This window comes from Sipha flava, unplaced genomic scaffold, assembly GCF_003268045.1.
Source record: "Sipha flava isolate LNK unplaced genomic scaffold, YSA_version1 361_pilon_pilon, whole genome shotgun sequence".
Taxonomy (NCBI): domain Eukaryota; kingdom Metazoa; phylum Arthropoda; class Insecta; order Hemiptera; family Aphididae; genus Sipha; species Sipha flava.
Window position 1 is genome coordinate 201,989 of NW_020273062.1, and position 6,533 is coordinate 208,521.

A 6,533-nucleotide genomic window follows, 5' to 3' on the forward strand; every position below is an offset into this window, starting at 1 on the left:
TAGGTATTACGAAAGAGTGTTTCCACTTTTTGGGAATTTGTCCTCTTTCCCAAATTTTGTTATATAAGTGAAGTAAGAATTGTGTTGCGGAAGTCGGAAAGTTATGTATGAAGCTGTATGGGATTTCGTCGGGTCCGGGAGATAGGCTTGAACATTTAGATAGTGCCCAGTCTAATTCAGTTGCACTGATTGGAGCGTTGAGGTATTGTTGGTCTTGATGTGATGGGTCGATGTTTAATTGAAGGTGGATGTGTCTATTTGTGATGTGTTTATGAATGAGTCGTCGTAGTTACTGTCAGAACTATTTAGATAAAAGTGGTTACCTATTAGATTGGCTACTTCAGAAGGATTTGTGTGTAAGTTGTTGTCTTTTACGATATGAATGTGTTTTTCTCTGCTGTATCCTCTTAAGGTACGGTTTCCCTGCAGCATCTAGACGCGATAGAACGACGCGTCTTGACGCGGCGTCTGAACGCTGCGTTTACCCTGTTTTCTCTGTAGCGTCAGACGCTGCAAATTTTATTATTTTATCCCATTCTTTTAGTACTACTGCGACCGTTGTCTCTTCCACACGTAGTTTCCACATACCTATGATCCGATTTTTTGATTTTTAAAAATGAATCAACATTTTATTTTGAACAGTATCATTAATAATAATAATACTATTTGCGAATTGTTGCTTCGTAATGAAGAAATTGAAAATGAATTACTTATGAACTTAATTCCAAAAAAAAGAAAACCTTTCAAAAGTTTGTTTTCCACAAGGAAATCCGAAGGGTTCTTTAAAAGTTTGATTAGTGGACATCTTATTAACGACGATGAAAAATTTCGGGAATTTCTTCGTCTAAATCGTGATCAATTCAATTTTATCTTATCTTTGGTCCAAGAAGAAATAACGAAGAAACCGACATTACGTGTACCTGAGCCAATATCTCCAGAGAAAAAACTAGCACTTACTTTGAGGTAAGATTTGATATTTATTTTTAATATAAATAAAATCATTTAGTGATTATTAAATCTACCATTTATATTTTATAAATCTTAAAATTGATGAAAAATATATTTAAATAATAATAATGATAAAAAAATTACATTGTTTACAATCCTAAAGAAACTGATAGTGTGTAATTGTACGTTTTTAATTTTTTGTGTAATATCCTGTAATATCAATATAAATATAAATTATAAACCATTTAAGTGCATTTTATATCATAATTTTTGGTAAGTATTTTATATTGCATTTTATGCATTTTAAGTGCATGTTTTATTGCATTTATTTTTGATTTTTTTAATGCATTTTTTAAAGTTTTTTAGTGCATTAAATTCACAGCCTTAGTTATTTGATAAGTATTATTCTTATTAAAGTAATTTATTTTCCTATTAGTAATACAGTAGGTTGAATTATTTTTTCTAAAAATATCGCATTTGAAAATATCATTCTATATGTATAATATAAAATTGAATATTATACTTAAAAAGCTTCAAAGACCTACGACTAATATTATTAAGTACCTTACAAAAATAACTAAAATTGTAAATTACTTCTTCAAAAGGTAATGAGTAATGACAGATACAATATATCATTACATTTATTACTTCGCCCAGTACCTGAAATATTTAAATATTGATTATTTTTATAAAAAAAAATTTATTAAGAAACATTTTAATTAATTTAATTAGATGTAAATTTTCTTGGTTGTTTTTATAAGTATACCACCAGTTATTTATTAAAATATATTTTTTTTTTTAAGGTACCTAGCAACTGGAGAATCCTTCCGATCCTTGGCATTTGCTTTTCGTATTTCCCACAGCTATATTAGCATTATAGAGAGACAAACTTTAGCAGTTATGAAACAAAAATTAATGCCACTATTTTTGCCTGATCCCAGTAAAGTTGACTTAAAGACTAAATCAGATAAATTTTATCAGAGGTGGAACTTTCCAAATTGTGTACTGGCAATTGATGGAAAACATGTTAGAATCCAATGTCCAAGTAATTCAGGTTCTTTGTTCTTTAATTATAAAGAATATTTTTCTATCGTGTTGTTGGCTATGGTGGACGCAAACTATAAATGTATTGCTATTGATGTCGAATCGTTTGGGAGAGAAGGAGATAGTGGCATTTTTTTGAAATCAAGTATGGGGCAACAAATATTGAATTGTACATTTGGATTCCCTGAGGATTGTGCACTTCCTGGCACTGACATAAAAGTTCCACACGTCATACTTGGTGATCAAGTTTTCAGACTGCATAAACATATTTTAAGACTATTTTCACAAAAGTCAGCCAAAAGAGATAGTAAAAAAACAATATTTAATTATCGACTCAGCCGTGCTCGACGAGTTACAGAGAATGCTTTCGGATTATTAGGTAAAGTATTCAGAGTATTTTTTCAACCCATTAATATAAATACAACAACGTGTGATGACTTGATAGTCGTAGCATGTTGTTTACATAATATGTTACGAGATGCATATTTGGAAAAAAATGGAAAGATATTTTATCAACCCGATTCAGAAGAACCTCCTAGTGCTAACATGACGTCTTTGACCAGTGAAAGTGGATTTTTAAGCACAGAAGGCATCGCAGTGAGAGACATTTTTAAAGACTATTTTGTCAACGAAGGAGCTGTATCGTGGCAAACATTAAATTTAGTAGTGCTATAGTTTCATAATTTCATAGTAATATTATTTATATCATATTATTATCATTATTATTATAAACTTATAATAAATATTTTTGTTTTTACCACGAAAAATGTGTTTTATTATTATAGACGATTCTAATTATAAATAATCTAAATGTACTATTTTGTTTGATGTTAGTTTTCATTTTTTTATTTAAACGTATTTATATTTGATTATTTCAAATAATATTATTACGATCACGAATATACTATCATTAAAGAGACAAAATATTAAGCTACCTATAAATAGGTAGTAATAATATAACGTCTTGAAAATAACAACATATATTTTTATAAATATATGGGTTAAACCAGTCTTATGGTTTATTTATTATTTTTAAATAAAATCAACAAACAATTGAATTAAAACGAGTGAATTTTAAAATATAACAAAAAACTTAACATTATAAATACCTAGGAACCTTGGTATGCACAAACTTATAATAAGCACTAATTATTAAAGTTAAAAAAAAAAAATTACAAAAGTTAAATATTTAAAGATTAGACGTGTCATCATAATTGAACGGCAAAACCCCTTGTGATGATGTTGAGGTACTGTATGAATTAGCTGGTAAACTCAGTTGACATTGGTACATATTATTGTTGTAATTGTAATTTGGTGGTACTTGATAAGGTAGTGTTTGAGCCGTTTGAGGAGTTGAATATTTGTCATCTATCTCAGAGATTAAAGTTAGTATCCTAAGTTTAGCTTCTTTGATCGCTTGCGGTGACATTTTTTTAACCGTCATAGCGATACTTTTAAAAAACATATCAACATCATCCTCTTCACATAGTGTTTTCATACTTGTCGCCAATAATTTATTTTGTTCTTGGATACTTAATATTGTATCCTTCGTATCCTTTGAACGTTTGGCCAAAATAACAGAAATCTTTTTTTCTTTTGACCGAATACGTTTTCCTGCGTATGAAGTTGATGGGAAATCGGACATGGTATTTTCTGTTTGTTCTTGTTCTTCGTTGTCTTGTAAATTATCTTCGATGTCTTCAAGTCTAATATCGTCAATAGTAGATACATTTGAAATATCGGTATCAGGTATGTCCATATTTATTATAGTACTAAAGTGAAAATAATTCAAATATATTTATAATTGTATGATAATAAATGTATATATTATTTTTTGTTATTGATTAGTTTTTTTGGTTATACATAAACTATATTATGAATCAACTTTAGAATGTTATACAAGTATCAGCATACCTTCTTTCGTACTCAACGGTGTCCAAAAATGATAAATTGATTGTACTTTTGTTTTTTTTTTATATGGAGCTGCTGATCCTGTCGGAAGTTTTTTCTTTTGCTTCATATACGTGTCTCGAATATTCTTCCAGCGTTTTTTACAGTCATCGACTATACAATAGGTGGAGTGAGGACAAAGAATAAATAATTAATATTAAAATAAAGTTTGCATGTAAATTACTATTATAAATTATAAATACTTAAGAATTATATTTTCAATACATAATTGATCTTCCTACTTCTTCAGATATATTTTTCCAAATATTATCTTTAAAAAAATTATCTTTGTGCTTTTTATGGGCACTATCGAAAATAACTTTGTTATTTTCCACTAGTGAAATCAAAATTTCGTCCTCTGTTGGGGAAAATGAAAATTTTTTAATCGACATGTTGACAAGTTGACTCCAGGCGTCTTGACGCAACACTGGTCCGGACCTTTACTGACGTCGGACGCCGCGTCAAAGCGATTGGCGCGTCGCGTTAAACGCGAGTAGCGAAACCAGTCATACACAAAATACATAATCTAGGGTCTTGGCATCAGACGCCGCAGGGAAACCGTACCTTTAAGGATCTTACTTTGCTCCAAACCGAGCTGGGATCGCTTTTGGGTCCTATAGTTGAGGTAAATTCTTCCCATGACTTTTTTTTGCTGTTCTTTACTAAAAATTTGGTTTTTGTTCGGAGTTGTTTTAGTTTTATGTGATCTTCGATTTTACCTGTTTTTTAGAATACTTTTAGTACGTTGTTCTTGTTTTTGATTGATAATTTGATTTCAGGATTTCACCAGGGGACTTTGTTATTTTTGGTTGAATGGTTTGTTTTTCCTATTGATATGTTAGCCGCGTTTATAATGGAGTCAGTTATATGGTTGACGTCGGATAGGATCGGTCCGTCTTTAGGAGGAGGATTGGAGGTATTATATGAATCGGTTAATTGGGTGAAAAGTTCCCAGTTGGCTTTTTTTAATTTCCATCTACGAGGGGATGTTTTGGGTGGAACTTTGCTTGATAGTATTTCTATTTTGATAGGGATATGGTCACTGTCGTAGATTTCGGGTAACGTTGACCATACTGTTCGTTGAGTTAATGACGCACTGCTTAACGAGAGGTCTATCGATGAAAATATTCCATTGGCTGAATTTAGGCGTGTAGGTTCACCATTATTTAGTAAGGTGATGTTGTCGATTTCTAGGATCTTTTCAATTTGTTTACCTCTACCGTCGGTTTTGTCAGATCCCCAGTGCGCGCTGTGACTGTTAAAGTCCCCCAGAATGAGGAAGGGAGTTGTTAGTTGTTGGATTATGTGTTCTATGTCAGAGGCTTCGAATGTTTTCTGATTTGGTATGTATACATTGCAGATTGTGATTTTGGTCTCTAGTTGGATAGTTGCAGCTACTACTTCTATTGAGGTTTGGATTGGGATTTGAGAGCTAGGAAATTCTGATCTTATTAGTGTAGCTACTCCTCCGCTTGTGCGGTTGCATTGTGTTCTGTTGGAGATGTACGTGTTGAAATTCTTTATGTGAGGTGTATAACTGTCTTTTAAGTTCATCTCTTGCAGGCATATAATGGTCGGGTTGTGGATTTGATTAACTATTTTAATATCGTTGGTTTTTTTAACGAGTCCATTTATGTTCCATTGTATAATATTTATACTCATTATTTTTATTTTATTTTTAATTTTTATATTGTGATTGTTCTTTAATTTGGTTCAGATTTTGAATTATCATGTAAGATTACATATTATTTGTGTGTCTTATTTTATTTTTGGTTATTATTAATATGTTCTTATTCTTGAGGTGTTGATTAGAATAATAGATTAGATAATTTAGTAAGTTTTATTTTTAGCGCCCGGTCTTTAATCATTGGTCTAACTATTTCAATAGTTGTAGATACTGTAGGTATGTCTACCGTTATTTCATTACAGAGTGTATGAATGTTAATAGCTTTGTTTGAGAAGTTTTCTAATATATAATTGAATTGAGAAAATGACATTGGGATTTCGTCATTTTCAAAAAATATGTTTTGGATGGATTTAAGAATGTCTTCAGTTGTTAAATTTTCAAGTGAATTGCTTTTTTTTAGTTTTTTATTTGGTTCTTTGAGTTTCCCCTTAGTATTTTTAGATTCAGTCAATTTAGTTATTAGGTTTTTGGACTGATCACGATTTTCGTTGTTTGGGTATGTTTCGGGTGGATTCGGAGTTGCAGGTGATGTGGGGCAGCTTGATGATGGAGGAGATCTTTTGGTTTGTTTATTGGGTAGACATGTGGTAGTATTGGATTGAATTAATGTGTTTAGATTGTGACTGTTTTTAAGGATGTCATTAACATATTCTTCGATTTTATTGTTTTCTTGAGTAGAGTTCGAAGAAGTGATGGGGATGTTTTCTTCTGTTGTTGCTTTTTTTGTGATATTTATGGTAGTGTTTGTAGAGTTTAATTCTTTTTTACAGTAATTGGATGTGTGGCCGGTTTGTTTGCATAGGTAACAAGTGAGTGTATCATCGGTTAAGAATATTCTGAAGTCTGTGTTATCATAATTAACTATTAACGATCCGGGTACCTTTTCTATATCATCTGGGTGTAT

General features: G+C 31.0%; 1 pseudogene; it reads right to left on the reverse strand.

Moving 5' to 3' along the window:
- Positions 1-3,181: 3,181 nt before the first annotated feature.
- LOC112687813 lies at positions 3,182-4,348 on the reverse strand (annotated as a pseudogene).
- Between the last annotated feature and the right edge of the window lie 2,185 nt (positions 4,349-6,533).